Genomic DNA, 16,367 nt, shown 5'->3' with positions numbered 1-16,367 from the left:
CCGTCGACTTGCAGCAGCGTCCCCGTCGACTTGCAGCAGCGTCCCCGTCGACTTGCAGCAGCATCCTGGGCGGCTTGCAGCAGCATCCCCGTCGACTTGCAGCAGCATCCCGGGCGACTTGTAGCAGCATCCGCGTCGACTTGCAGCAGCATCCTGGGCGGCTTGCAGCAGCATCCTGGGCGGCTTGCAGCAGCATCCCCGTCGACTTGCAGCAGCGTCCCCGTCGACTTGCAGCAGCATCCTGGGCGGCTTGCAGCAGCATCCCCGTCGACTTGCAGCAGCATCCTGGGCGGCTTGCAGCAGCATCCCCGTCGACTTGCAGCAGCATCCCGGGCGACTTGCAGCATCCGCGTCGACTTGCAGCAGCATCCGCGTCGACTTGCAGCAGCATCCTGGGCGACTTGCAGCAGCATCCGCGTCGACTTGCAGCAGCATCCTGGGCGACTTGCAGCAGCATCCTGGGCGGCTTGCAGCAGCATCCCCGTCGACTTGCAGCAGCATCCTGGGCGACTTGCAGCAGCATCCTGGGCGGCTTGCAGCAGCATCCCCGTCGACTTGCAGCAGCATCCTGGGCGGCTTGCAGCAGCATCCCCGTCGACTTGCAGCAGCATCCTGGGCGGCTTGCAGCAGCATCCCCGTCGACTTGCAGCAGCGTCCCCGTCGACATGTGGGGTATTCCTGTGAAGGCATCGTTTGGAGCCTAACGACAAACTTTTTAAATTGGTCCCAAAGTGAATAAGTGGGGTCATCATATCAAATCAAATCAAACTTTATTTGTAGAGCACTTGTCGTGCTTAAAAACAATACAAAGTGCTTTACATAATAAAACAATTTATATCAAAATAAATAAAACACACACACGCATACACCCATAGTCCCCTTTCACCCACAACCACCCTCACCCATGCCCCATTAGCCCTATAACAGTTAAAAGAAGACGGATGGCCAGGTGCTTGTGCACTAGACAAGGAAACAATATTCTCAGGGTGCATCTACACAAAGGGCTACCTCCAACCACAACCACCCAGGTCATCACCGTGGGGGCTGCCTGGGTCCAGGCAAACATAACCTGCTAGATAATGTTTGACACATGTATCCTTAGTTAAAATAAAATAAATAAAAAAAAGGCTAATTATAAATCTACATCTTGTGTGTCCATTTCCATCCATGTACTGGGATTTTCTAAGGGTCAGTGAAGAGCTGGAGGTACAAAAGTGGAGTAATTTCTCTGTCCCGGTAGCTTTGATTCCTCCGGTGTCATTTAATATTATGTCTGGGAAAAAAAGCACAAAGCAGAACATTTGTCCAGATTTAAAATAAAATGAGCAAACATGTGAGACTGTTTATTTAAGTTGGCTTGATGGAAGGACAGGAGTCAGCCAGAAAACAGTCTTTATGGTGAGCTCCTGGCAAAGCTAAAATATGTGGGAAACAACGGATCTCCATAAACAAACAAAATGAAATGTGTTTCAAAAAGATGTTGAAAAGTAGCAGCTACCGTACATTAGTTTATGCGGCTTGCAGCATCATCCCAGGTGACTTTCAGCATCCCGGCATCCCTTGCAGCAGCATCCGCGTCGACTTGCAGCAGCATCCTGGGCGGCTTGCAGCAGCATCCCCGTCGACTTGCAGCAGCGTCCCCGTCGACTTGCAGCAGCATCCTGGGCGGCTTGCAGCAGCATCCTGGGCGACTTGCAGCAGCATCCTGGGCGGCTTGCAGCAGCATCCCCGTCGACTTGCAGCAGCATCCCGGGCGACTTGCAGCAGCATCCCGGGCGACTTGCAGCAGCATCCTGGGCGGCTTGCAGCAGCATCCTGGGCGGCTTGCAGCAGCATCCCCGTCGACTTGCAGCAGCGTCCCCGTCGACTTGCAGCAGCATCCTGGGCGGCTTGCAGCAGCATCCCCGTCGACTTGCAGCAGCATCCTGGGCGGCTTGCAGCAGCATCCCCGTCGACTTGCAGCAGCATCCCGGGCGACTTGCAGCATCCGCGTCGACTTGCAGCAGCATCCGCGTCGACTTGCAGCAGCATCCTGGGCGACTTGCAGCAGCATCCGCGTCGACTTGCAGCAGCATCCTGGGCGACTTGCAGCAGCATCCGCGTCGACTTGCAGCAGCATCCTGGGCGACTTGCAGCAGCATCCTGGGCGGCTTGCAGCAGCATCCCCGTCGACTTGCAGCAGCATCCTGGGCGACTTGCAGCAGCATCCTGGGCGGCTTGCAGCAGCATCCCCGTCGACTTGCAGCAGCATCCTGGGCGGCTTGCAGCAGCATCCCCGTCGACTTGCAGCAGCGTCCCCGTCGACTTGCAGCAGCATCCTGGGCGGCTTGCAGCAGCATCCTGGGCGGCTTGCAGCAGCATCCCCGTCGACTTGCAGCAGCATCCTGGGCGGCTTGCAGCAGCATCCCCGTCGACTTGCAGCAGCGTCCCCGTCGACTTGCAGCAGCATCCTGGGCGGCTTGCAGCAGCATCCCCGTCGACTTGCAGCAGCATCCTGGGCGGCTTGCAGCAGCATCCTGGGCGGCTTGCAGCAGCATCCCGGGCGACTTGCAGCAGCATCCTGGGCGGCTTGCAGCAGCATCCTGGGCGGCTTGCAGCAGCATCCCCGTCGACTTGCAGCAGCATCCTGGGCGGCTTGCAGCAGCATCCCCGTCGACTTGCAGCAGCGTCCCCGTCGACTTGCAGCAGCATCCTGGGCGGCTTGCAGCAGCATCCCCGTCGACTTGCAGCAGCGTCCCCGTCGACTTGCAGCAGCATCCTGGGCGGCTTGCAGCAGCATCCTGGGCGGCTTGCAGCAGCATCCCCGTCGACTTGCAGCAGCATCCTGGGCGGCTTGCAGCAGCATCCCCGTCGACTTGCAGCAGCGTCCCCGTCGACTTGCAGCAGCATCCTGGGCGGCTTGCAGCAGCATCCCCGTCGACTTGCAGCAGCATCCTGGGCGGCTTGCAGCAGCATCCCCGTCGACTTGCAGCAGCATCCTGGGCGGCTTGCAGCAGCATCCCCGTCGACTTGCAGCAGCATCCCGGGCGACTTGCAGCAGCATCCTGGGCGGCTTGCAGCAGCATCCCTGTCGACTTGCAGCAGCATCCTGGGCGGCTTGCAGCAGCATCCCCGTCGACTTGCAGCAGCGTCCCCGTCGACTTGCAGCAGCATCCTGGGCGGCTTGCAGCACCAACCTGGGCGGCTTGCAGCAGCATCCCGGGCAACTTGCAGCATCCTGAGCGACTTGCAGCAGCATCCCGGGCAACTTGCAGCATCCCGGGCGGCTTGCAGCAGCATCCCAGGCGGATTCAACGTCAGTACTGCTGGATGCACACAAGAGGGCAGTATGTGCACAAGTTTCAGGATTATCTCAGCTGGGCTGATTACTTCATCTGCAGTGAAATATCAGTCATCCCGCCAGGTTTACTTCTCCTTCTGGATCATACATATACAGTCACACAGACCTGCTCTCTGATTGGTGGAACCACCTGATTTATATTTTAACAAATCCAAAACCAAATGTTTCATTGAGGCCTAGTTCTGTTATTTAAGATGAAAAGTATATTTGGGGTTTCTTTGGACAACGGAAGACCTCTTATAAGGTAATATTCTTCTAATGAATCATGGCCTGGTGATATATTTGGATGCTGCTGGAGTCTGAAAATCATTAGATGGAAACAACAGCGGACAAAAGAACAAAATGTTCTGAGGTTTGTGCTTGTTTTCAGAGTGACACATACAGCATGTGGGTGGGCGTTTATTTTAGTCTCATATGTGTCGCTCTGAAGGTCGTCTTGTTTTAACTTTAACCTCGATGACGGCCGGAACCACTGTTAAATCTTCTAGGACAATAACCCAACAAGTACATTTAAAAAATAAGTTAGTTTGCATTCATTTAGTAATTTTATTGTGATTTAAATACTCTAAGTGCATCACCCAGGCCGAAGCAAACTTTTAATGCTTTTCTGCAAAGCTCCTTAAAGTTATTGTTAGCTCATAAATGCAGGCCTTCTGTGGAATGTGGTGTCAACTCAAGGTAATGCGTGTCGTCTTCTACAATCATCCTCCGCCTGCAGTTGACAGCCTGTCAGGCCTCACAAAAGGCTTCGGTGAGGAGGGTGAACAACTGGTGTCACTGGTTTGGAAAAAGGAAAACAGTAACACAACCACTTTATGACCCCTGCCATTCATTACAGCCAGGCCTAAAGAGGCAGAGAAGCAACCTCGGGGCCGATGGAGACAGCAGAGAGCTGGGCTGAATGGCCCCAGAATCGGTTGAGCGGCTTCTGGACCTTCAGACTGTCTCTGCCAGTAGTGTTTATGTGTCACATTTCCAGGTTCTGTCATGGTGCAGGGAGGACGATGAGGTAGAGTGCAGGGGCTTGTCTGGTGCTCGCCAGGTTGGGTCTTTGAATGTGTGAGTAGTACATGACTTATTCAGTTGTGGCGGTTATATGACTAAATAACAAGCGTGTCAGGTTAGCTTAATGGATTGTGACTTGTTTTAGCCTGAGGCAGAAACTAAAAGTCTCCATTTAAACTGCTTTTTAAAACTTATTATTCGATTGATATTAAAACTGCAGAAAAGAAAGGAAACTTTTCATAGAGGTGGTTTTATCTTCATGGTGCAATGTCTAAGAAAAACTTATGAATCATTCAGAAAAATACTTCATACACCTGATTAAGATAAGGTCTAAGGTGAGATAAGGTCATTATTTTTAAATTTGATAATTTTTTTTAGTTTTTCTTTTTTAATGAATTCTTGATGCAGTCCAACTAAATATACTTAAAAATATTCCTAAAACAAGAATTAAAAGGAACAAAAAGACAAGACAACTGTTCTGTTTTACCTCACATTGTAAATACATACAGAAAAATAAAATAAAAAAAAAATTTTTAATTTTTTTTTTTTTTTTTTTTACCATGAAATATAAATTTTGAGGTATAAAATGCATTTTCCTTGAGTGTCCAGACATAGATGAGAAGCAACTCAGCAGAACACACAAAACACTATATCTATATAGAGCATACATTTAAGGATAATTACACATCAAACTTCTAAATCTGCCTCTTTTACTTTACATTAAATGCACTTTATTAAAAGTTAAAATTAAAATACACTAATAAGACAAATAGAACTTGTATTGATTGCATTAAAAAAAAAAAATCTTGGTACTAAAAGTTTAGTTTATGAATTAATTCCAGCCTAACTCGTACAGCGTGGACTCAAAGTCATTACATACTGAAGTAATATTACTTTAAAAATATGTTGACATAAATTACAATTGTTTACAACCCAAGTTCCTAAAAATTGGGATGGTGTAAAATATAAATTGTGATGAATGAGAATCTCTTCACTCCCAGTAAAAGATAAACCACATGTTAGATGTTGGAACAGACATTTTATAATTTTATGGAAAATATGAGCTAATTGTGAATATGTAAAAAGTAGTTCTTGAGTGATGTTTAGCATAGTTAGCAGGTTTTAGCATGCGTAAAAGTAGTTGCAGGGTAAGGTTTAGCATTTTTAGCAGGTGTTAGCATGTGTAAAAGCAGTTTCAGAGTTATAGGGTGATTTTTAGCATTGCTAGCATCTGTTAGCATGTGTAAAAGTAGTTACAGGGTGATGTTTAGCATTGTTAGCAGCTGTTAGCATATGTAAAAGTAATTGAAGGATTATGTTTAGCATTGTTAGCAGCCATTAGCATGTATAAACATAGTTCCAGGGTGATGTTTAGCATTGTGAGCAGCTGTTAGCGTGTGTAAAAGTAATTACAGGGTCATATTTAGCATTATTAGCAGCTGTTTGTAAGTGTAAGAGTTGTTCCAGGCAGATGTTTAGCATCATGTAGCATTCTGTCTTCTACCAACATCTGTCTGTATATATCAGGGAAGTAAGAAGGCCTGTTGTTGGAGTTTTAGAAGAGGAATGTTGTCTCATTCTGGTCTGATGGAGGATTCTAGTTGCTCAACATTTTTGTGATGCTCCAGATGTTTTGTATTGGTGAAAGGTCCCGACTGCAGGCTGGCCAGTTCAGCATACACTTTAGACCAGTGGTTGTCAAACTGGGGTCACTTAGTGTCAAAAGTAAGTAGCCTACATTTTGCTCATAAATTTGGGATTTTTACTTTTTTTTTTTACCTGGGTTGTTAAAATAAAACCAATAATGCAGATAAATCTGTATAATTAGCTCCTTCATTTTTAACACAATATAAACAGCAAAGTTTAAACACAAGGTATATTAAAAAAATCTGGGTTTGGCGTCATCTCTGCAAGAGATGCTGATTTTGGACAAGTAGGTGTCTTGTCACAGCAGTGAAACAAATCCAACAAAAACCACTTTATCCTCCTTATTTATGAAATTCTGAGATTTACAAATGGAAGTTAGCAAACTGCTAAATCCGAACTATTCACAACAATTTTTGTTTGTTAATTTATATGCACCGTCCCATTCAAATAAATAAATAAATATATGATTAAAAAAAAACGTTGCATTTAAAAGATGCTGCAGGGTGATCTATATGATATATAACAAAATAATTCCCTCAGTCGCTGCGTGGCGGTGAGGGTCCCAAACATCAATATATGTTTTCTTCGAGTCGTTGCTCAAAATGTTAAGAAGCGCTGCTGTAGCTGGTTGGATCTCACTTTAAAACAAACAAACAAAAAAAAAAAAACTATTCCACAATTTTTTTATGTTTGTCTCAGACTGATGAAGCTCTGTCCATCTTTCAATCTGAGAGACTTAGCCTCTTTGAAATGCTCCATTTATAGCTGGTCATTTTACCAACCTGTTGCTAACCTGACTAGTTTGCAAATTCTCCTCCAGTTCTTTTTTATGTCTCCAATTACTTTTTCAGCCTTATGTTGCTCCTGTTCCAACCTCTAACAGATGTATTGCAGCCATCAGATTCAATGAAATTATAAAACGTCCAGTTTTATTATGTGAGATGTTGTTCATGTTCTAGATAAAACACAGGCTTTTGAGATTTACAAATCATTGAAATCTGTTTTTATTCAGATTTCATTTGACTTGGGATGCCAAATATGAGCAGAGATGAACTGATGATATTTGTTTGCTGAAAGTTAGTTTCCAAAGTAAGTAAATATGATGCTATATTTTCCTCCAGTTTCTACATTCACATATCATAAGAAAATAACTGAGTCGCCCTGCATTTGTTAATTTGACATTTTTTTCAGTGTATCAGCTCATTCTCACATATATATATAGCCCTGAACAACAGTCCACCATGTCTTCTCCGTCACAGCCAGACTACAGCCGTGATGGATCTGTCTCCGGTCCCAGGTCTGGCCCCTGAGTCCTGCAGGGGTGCTGCAGGTCAGTGGGAACCCACCTTGGCAGTTCTGCCCCTGCGTCAGAGCTCCGGGACAGATGGTGCCAGGCTGGGGCTGGGACCCCGAGCAGGGCAGGGTTCCCGCGATGAGCGGCCCCTGATTTACACCGCGGCTCCGGACTGAGAGCCGGAGTGCAGGAGGCTCCTTCTGCGCAGCTGACCTCTGCTGGTTGCTGGGTCATCCATCGGTAGGGCAGCATGAGAAGGCGGGGGGAGGTGCGGTGGGCAGGACAAATGGGTGTCTGAGAAGAGCTAGTTTGACTGTCCCAAGGGACTGGCGTCATCTTGCGGCCCCCTGGGCAGCTGCAGGATCTGTGCAGCATGTGCAGAGAGCGGCGTGTTAAACACATCTAATTTAAACTGCGCTAAAAACAACAATTGTCAAGTTTACTCCGCCTAACACAAAGCCTGATGTCGAGCACAAAAGCAAAGGTTTGGCCCTAAAAACACGGACAAAAGTCACAGTTTGCTTTTTCCTTGTTAACTGGAACATCATACTCAGAAGCAGCTCAAATTCATAAGAACTAATTACAGCTGAATAATTACCAAAAGGCTCCCGCGCTGCTCTGACGATTAATCTTTAGCTGGTTTCATGTTGTAAAAAACAGAGTTGAACCGAAGGTGATGGTAATAGCCTATTAAGACCCTTTAATTGGAAAACTACCCCCCCCTTCCACAACCCTCAGCCATCTCTCCCTCGCACCACACAGCTGACTAATGAAATCAGTGAATAGCAGCCTTGAAAGCAAAGGACAAAAGCATAGATAGAGAAAAGACAATATCCTTGTGTGGGAGAATTAGTTACACTCAGTAGTCTAAGTATTCAAAGCACAGAGTTAAAAATGTGGGTGGGGGTGAAGGGGGATTAAGAGAAAAGTCTACACAGGTGGGTTTCTGGGAAGGGAAGGGGGGTCACATGACAGGACGTTACCTCGTTTGATAAACAACAGCCGTGGTGCACAGGAAGGAGGAAGGGAGTTATTTTATAGGCGGAATTAACTGCTTCACCACATCAGGTATTCATTATGGTAAATCTCCCAGGTGTGCTGTACACGCACTCAGGAGGGGGGGTTTGATGCACAAAGTGGACTGATAGATACGCAATCAATAATCTGAAACAGGCATGTGGTTTCTTTTAAAATGCTTTTTCAAATGAGCGTTTGAAACTAATTTTCCTCTAAATGTGATAAAAGCTAAATGAAGCTTGAATGTTGGGTCTGAATTTATCAGTCATTCTGTAGAAAGACAAACACACTCCGGGGGCTTTAGATAAATACTTTATGAAACTGTCATTTTTAATGTTATCTTCCTGCACATGATGTCCAAGTGACAGCTCATGTTTTTGATCAATGTCCAGGTAAACAGCAAGCTGATGTTTATTGGAATTTGCAAACATGACAGTATGTCACAAAACAACAGAGATTTTGTCATTTGAAGGAGCTTTAAAGTAGAAATTTTGTCTGAGCAACTTTATTCTTCAATCTGAACCATTTTAGACAAACTGACATTTCTTCTGGATTTGTTCTTCGGGACCCTCAAAAGACTTCCCAAAGCTCTTCTATGGAGGTTTTCTGCCTTTGGTTTTGCTCTATGTCCAGAGGATTCCCCACAACCTCAGTTATATTGAGGTCTGGGTTCTGGGGGGGAGGTTCTGGGGATGATCCATCATCTCCATCAGACCTGTTCAGTCCAGTTCCTGCATCATGTGACATTCCTCAGCCGTTTCTCCCTGTTCCCCTTCTTTAAAAATGGCTTCTTGGCAGCCATTCATCCATCCATCCATCCATCCATCCATCCATCCATCCATCGTCATTCATTCATTCATTTGTTCTCCACTGCTTATCCAGGGTCGGATTGTGGGAGCAGCAGCCAAAGAAGGGAAGCCCAGACTTCCCTCTCCCCAGCCACATTTGCCAATTCTGCGGGGGGATCCCGTGGCGTTCCCAGGCCAACTGAGAGATAAAATCCCTCCAGCATGTCCTGGGTCTTCCCCGGGGTCTCCTCCCAGAGGGACGTGCCCGTAACACCTCACCAGGGAGGTCCAGGAGGCATCCTGACCAGATGCCCGAGCCACCTCAACTTGTTCCTCTTGATGCGGAGGAGCAGCGGCTCTACTCTGAGCCCCTTCTGGATGTCCGAGTTCCTCACCCTGCTGAGGGAACTCATTTCAGCCGCCTGTATACGAGATCTCATTCTTTCTGTCACGACCCACAGCTCATGACCACAGGTGAGGGTAGGAACGTAGATCGACTGGTAAATTGAGAGCTTCACCTTCTGGCTCAGCTCCTTCTTCACCCTGACAGACAGGCGCAGAGTCCGCATTAATGCGCACCGATCCGTCTGTTGATCTCACGCTCCATCCTTCCCTCACTCTATTCTATTGTACAGTCATTTAGCAGACGCTTTTATCCAAAGAGACTAACATATATTATTACATATATTTAAACTAACCTGGAGAGGGCAATCCACCCTATTCTGGCTGAGGACCATGGTCTCAGATTTGGAGTTGCTGATTCTCATCCCAGCCACTTCACACTTGGCTGCGAATCACTTAAGTGAGAGCTGGAGATCACGGGCAGATGAAGCCAACAGGACCATGTCATCTGCAAAAAGCAGGGACCCAATCCTGAGGCCACCAAGTCGGATCCCCTCAACACCTCGGCTGCACCTAGAAATTCTGTCCATAAAAGTTATGAACAGAATCGGTGATAAAGGGCAGCCTTGGCGGAGTCCAACCCTCACTGGAAATGAATCCGACTTACTGCCGACAATGCGAACCAAGCTGACACCTGTCGTACAGGGACCGGACAACTCCCCTGTAATTTGAACACACCCTCTGGTCCGCCAGGACAGCCCCACAGCATCCAGAGCCTTAGTGTCTCTGAGCAGATCTCATCCACCCCTGGGGCCTTGCTGCCAAGGAGCTTTTTAACCACATCAGCGACTTCAGTCCCAGAGATAGGAGAGTCCACCCCTGAGTCCCCCAGCTCTGCTTCCTCATCGGAAGACGTGCTGGTAGGATTGAGGAGGTCTTCGTAGTATTCCTTCCACCTACCACAACGTCCCGAGTTGAGGTCAGCAGCTCCCCATCTCCATTGAACACAGTGTTGACGGAGCACTGCTTCCCCCTCCTGAGCCGCCGGATGGTGGATCATAATCGCCTCAAAGCCTTCTCCATGAAGTCTTTCTCCATGGCCTTGCCAAACTCCTTTCGTGCCCGACTTTTTGCTTTGGCGATAGCCAAGGCTGCATGCCGCTCAGCTTGTCAGTACCTATCAGCTGCCTCCAGAGTCCCAAAGGCCAAGAAGGCCTGATAGGACTACTCCTTCAGCTTGATGGCATCCCTCACTGCTGGTGTCCACCAATGAGTCCTGGGATTACCACCACGACAGGCACCAATGACCTTACGTCCACAGCTCCGGCTGGCCATCTGAACCATTGGTTCTTGACAGCCATATTTCCATGGAGACCAGTTCTGGTGAGGCTTCAGCAGAAGGATCTGAGGCATCTCTTGGGCCTTGTTCAGTGTCTTTTAGTTCTAACTTCTTTTTTCTCTCCTCCTGTTTATGTCGGCATGCTGCGATATTGCAGATTTCCAGATAACAGCTCTTTGAAAATCACTTTGTTGCTGTAAAATCAGTCAAACTGTGTCGTTTTTAGTAAAACAAAAGAAGCTGAGACACATGATGTTTCTAACAGGCTGCTTCTAATTAATTTCTTATGCTTCGTAGATCAGTTTTGGATTAGTTAGGAAACAAAAATCACATTCCTGTGAACACGATCAGGTGAGAGGACTGAAAATGTGCAAAGAAAGAGATCTTCAAAGAACCTGGAGAACTGTAACCCAGATCACTTCAAAATATTGCTAGAAAGAATGAAAGGCTGGCTTTATGGTTCATGTTCATGTGTGGAAGTTTGTAGATGAACTTATCAATCACATATTGAACACAAGCTTTTTGTTTTTCACGAAACAAATACATCTGCAGAAATCACATGGTCCTCAGATGTCTCCTCTGATCCACCGTTTCTTCCCAAATGTCCAAAAACAAACAAAGCAAGACGTTTGTGACAAATCAGCTAACAGACCACATGTCTGCCAAAGTAACATCTGTATCTTCCCTGACATGTGACAGCCATTTTGTTAATGCATTTCTCTTTTTTTGTTTCCCCTGTGCAGCTGAGTCAATCACATGATCACAGCAGTAAGTTATGAGAGTTTTTCCTGGGGGTGCGAAGACATTGGGCTGGTTGGGCTGGTTTTTGGGCCAGAGTGCACAGGCCAAGGCCTTAGCCCTAAGCCCTGCACACCCAGCTCCTGACACGCAAGCAGCTCCCCTTCCCACCCCTCCAGGGCTCTGACCAAAGGACTGAGCATGTCAAGACAGATGGGTCACAGATAAGACCTTTCTAGGCTGCCTCATTATCCTCTCAGCTCTCCTCTACCTTTTTGCTCCTCAGCCCCTGTGATCTTCCCACTTTTGCTCACTAGCTTTGAACCTGTTCCTCATTCTTAGTGCTCCCCACCCCCATCATTTGCTGTCAATCACATAATTTTTTCTGCAACCTTCAGCTCAGTTTGCAAACTTTGACTTGTATCCCTTTGCTTTAAGTGGCTCGCTCCTCATAAACGTGTTTTGACCTCTTTCTATCAGCTTTCATTAGGCATTTGAGACATTTCCGTTTTCTCGAGCTGCTCCACGTTGGATGCCTCTGCGTAATTTCCTTAAATCTTCCCTCAACCTCTCAAAGGTTCCCAGTTACCCATGGCCAAAGCATAACACACGATTTTCTACTCCTCCACTGTGTCTTAAGGAGGATTAAATTCACTTAACCCCCCAGAGAACTCAACACCCCATATGATCATGTTTGTATCTCATGCACAGCCTGAGGCTATTATCATATCAGCATTTTATGTTATCACATCTCCCCCTGGGTAATACTCAGCGCTCATGTTTTAGTCGAGAGGTTGTAAGTTATTTAAACAACAGTGTTTAGAATATTTTGGGAGATTTGAGTGACGGCCAGCGTACAGCAGACCTACGAAGATCTGCTTTCAGAGCGGCTGTAGAAAAGCAGCCGCGCTCATAAACCTTCACTCCAATATATTTTTATCATGATAAAAGTTTAACAGAGATTGAGCACGTTTATGGCCGAGCCATCGTAAAATCGAGTTGGTTCGCATCTGGTTTTATTGTGCAGCCACTGCTGTCACTTTGCATCTGATGTATCCCATTTAGATGATGCACACAAATATTTGCTATAAATGTGATGTAGCAGCAATGACAGGGTCTGACTGGGTGGATTCCCATTAAATTTGACTTCATGGAGGAGACATTCAGGGAATAAATGATGGTGATCCTTCCTGTTCCACCAAAAGCTTTACCATTTGTGCTATTTTGTGAATTTTTAAAAAAAATCTTGTATGGATTTAGGGCTCTAAATTCATACCCAGAAACCCACAAAAAGTGGGTAAAAATTTATTTTGGTGGGTATAAATGAAAACTTAGCCTAAATTCCCATCAGCCTGATAAATGCAGCCATACTTTTATACCAGAGGTGCCCCGGTCTGCATGTCATTCAGCTGATTCCTGGTAGTGACACCTTCATTGCATTCAGATGTGTTGAAGAGGGGATGCAACTAAAAGTTGCAGGATAGTAAATGCTGAAGATTGGACATGGGGTTCCTCTGTTTTATCCAGAGCTCTAAACTCCAGCTCAGCTTTGAACTCCAAGAATATTAAACAGTCTTGGGGCAAGCATTTTTTTCAACGTTATAACTTTCTCAGACTGGCCTGCACCACTAAGGTTTGTGTTTTATGATCAAGGACAGTTTTATATTTCTTCTGCATCAATTATGTGTGTAATTTGGTCACTTTACGTGGGGCTTAGCTATGGCTGTGCGATATGACAATATGTATCATTTGGGTGATAGAAAATGTCTTTTGTTTCATATGAGGCTCCATTGTTTACGCCACGATAAGGTGCTTTATTGCAGTATTTTACGTCAAGATGTGCTTTACGGCACACTGCAATACATAAACAAACATGGAGGAACATTGTAGCAGACATGTGTCAGAGCAGGATTATTCACTAAAAGATGAGCAGCCAACCCAAACCGATGAGCTTGTTCACAAAGAGGGGAAATTTCTGTCGCACGGATGCGGTTTGGATATAAAAAGACTGACGTGGAACCGACAACAGACTAGCTCACAGTCCCAACAACGGACCCAGAGACAAATAACTCATTTTATCACCTGCGCAGGAATCAGGATAAAGAATACAGAATAAAGAATAGAGTCAAGGAGCGAAAGCAGCAAAAGCAGCGTCAAGTGGAGGCGAAAGCTCATAATAAACTCCAGACCAAACGCTGCAACAGGTATTTACCTGTGGAACTCCATACAACCTTAGTTCCGTCCAGATGGAAGGAGATCCCTGCTGCTGTTGCCAAGAACATCTGACACATAACTGATGACTGACACAAAATTACACAAACAATTTATATTGGGGATATAAAATGAGCTATATCGGGATATGAGGTTTTGGTCATATGGTCCAGCTCTAGACTTAGCTATCTGTCTCTTAATGCAGAAATCCAGCAACATCACTGTAAATCGTGAGGGCAGCATTAAGTTGCACAGCTGATATGCAACCAGCGAAGGGAATCAACCAGAGAAGACGATGCAGAAATAAAAAGCACCTAATGAAAATGTAAACGTTGTTCAGAACAGCAAAAAATGGATGGAAAAGTGGATGAGCTAACGACCATGGCAACATAAAAAAACACATGGATGTAAGAGGGCAGCGACGTATGACAACGTTTGACGCCTCTGTTTTCGTACATAAGGAAGCCGAAATGAACCCGAAGTCGCATAGTTTTGGTTTCTGTCTTTGATATGTGATGGGTAACAATGTCTTTTTACTTTCTGTCAGTCAAACCTCCTCATTTATACATGTTTTTTGTTTTTATCTTCACTGGAAAAAGAAGTAAAAACGTTTTGCCTCAATCATTTAATGAGAACCTGCCTAACAGCAGCACTTGTACATTTCCGTTTTATCTGCAAACACCGGCAGCAGATTCTGGAGATCTCCCAACACTCGGCACTTCTTTTCCGTCCCATTCAGCGTCTCAGAGGATGATTCATTGATGCTCCCTCTGAATTCCACATGAACGTAAAGTGATATTAAGGCAGCAGTCCGAGTCAGAAAGGTCAGTCATACGCGGGGCCAGTAAAGTCAGGGTTAATCTCGCCTCTTCCAGATGTACTTGCCAACTCAAAGGACCCATGAGGGCTCTGCCTGGACTTCCACAGAACGTGATCTATTGTTCATCTGTCAGCGTGGCCGTGATATATTCTATCCTACCCTCATGGACAAAACATACCCCGGCGATTATACAAGTGGGGCCATTCGCCCGCAACAACGCCAGCCCGGTGACTCTGGACACCAGGCAGCTTGACCTCAAGGTCTCACACTTCTTTGTTTCCACTGACCTCTGTTTCTTTTACCCCCCTCTGAACCTAAAACCTCTGTCCTTCCAGTTCCCCTCCCTCTATTCCCTGCCTCCTTCTCTCACACGCTCTTCACACACATACAAATAAAGAAATGGGGCCCCCTCCAGTTTATTTTATTAGCACTTTGAAACCCCAGGCCCTTCACAGAGACGAGGAGGGAAAAATAATAGGAAGGAGCTTTAATTAGGAGAGTTATTTGGGCCTAAATAAAACAACAGGGTCAGGGGGAAGCGCTGGGTCAACAGGGAGTGTGTGCGCTTTGATACGTGGACTTTGTCATCTTTGGGTTTGACCCTCATATCCATGCAGTAGGGCAAGGCTCAGCGTAACTCTGAAGAGCTCAGAGATGCTGTTTAAGAATGGCACACTTACTCTGGCGTACGTTTATCGTGAAGGAGAAACGGTGGAATGAACGTGAATAAACACACGAGCTCTGCATTGTTCTGGAAGGGGAATACCTGCGCTCCACAAATGCTTCCAGCTGGGTCTCTCTGCATACATATTTGTTTGTTCACTTCCAGGTGTGCCTCCTCCTTCCTATGTCCTCACCCCATCTGCGGATTGCGACATGGAAGCCCTGCAGTTTCCGTTACTCAACTCTTTGCCGGCTTCCTCGACTGTCCGATCCCCCCTCTGTCCGCCCTTCTCGTGTTCCCTCTCCACTTCCCCTCTTCCTCTCCTCTGGAGTGGCCGCTCCCTTTGGCTTTCACGCTGTTTACCAAACACACCAGCAGCCCCTTCTCCTCCCTCCATTTTCTCTCCTGTACATGCATGTCTTTGTTTGCACTCATTTGGGTAGAAAATGGTTCTCGGCTGGGTGATGCAGGGTGAGACAGGATGCCTGAAGTGGTGCTGCCAGGGGGAGAACCAGGGGACACTGGATGGAGTGAGGATTGAAGCTGAAGGGGAGTAGAGATGTGTGGGAGAGTGAGAAATCATGAGAAAGACAAAAGGAATCCCCGGTACTCTGCTCTGTGATGAGTGGAGATGTACGAGTGAAACACATGACGACTGAGCTGTCACACTTTCTGCTCATGTACTGTAAATTCTCTAAAACAACAAATTACTGCTTGATAACCGTGACGTTTTCCTGCCTCCCGCCACAGACAGACAGCTATTTGTTGCCGGGAATATACCAGAAAGTCGTCTCTATACAAGATGATGTGAGCTGCGTAGCCCTCCGCCCTCGTGGAATCACGTGATCGAGGTCAAGAGATTTGGATTTTAAAGAGACTGGAAGGTAGGAGAGCCTGTGCAATGCCCTCAAGGTTAAAACCAATATTTTTACACAAAGAGGTTATTTATCTGTAAACCTCTGCAGCAGTTGCAGAGAGAGTCCAACGCCAGAGAGAGTCCAACGCCAGAGAGAGTCCAACGCCAGAGAGAGTCCAACGCCAGAGAGAGTCCAACGCCAGAGAGAGTCCAACGCCAGAGAGAGTCCAACGCCAGAGAGAGTCCAACGCCAGAGAGCCCCACAGATGTGATGATGAGCGTGCTCTTGGGTGAGATGTAGGTATT

This window comes from Telmatherina bonti (assembly GCF_933228915.1).
Source record: "Telmatherina bonti genome assembly, chromosome: 5".
NCBI classification, from domain to species: domain Eukaryota; kingdom Metazoa; phylum Chordata; class Actinopteri; order Atheriniformes; family Telmatherinidae; genus Telmatherina; species Telmatherina bonti.
Note: the sequence above shows the minus strand (reverse complement) of the source record.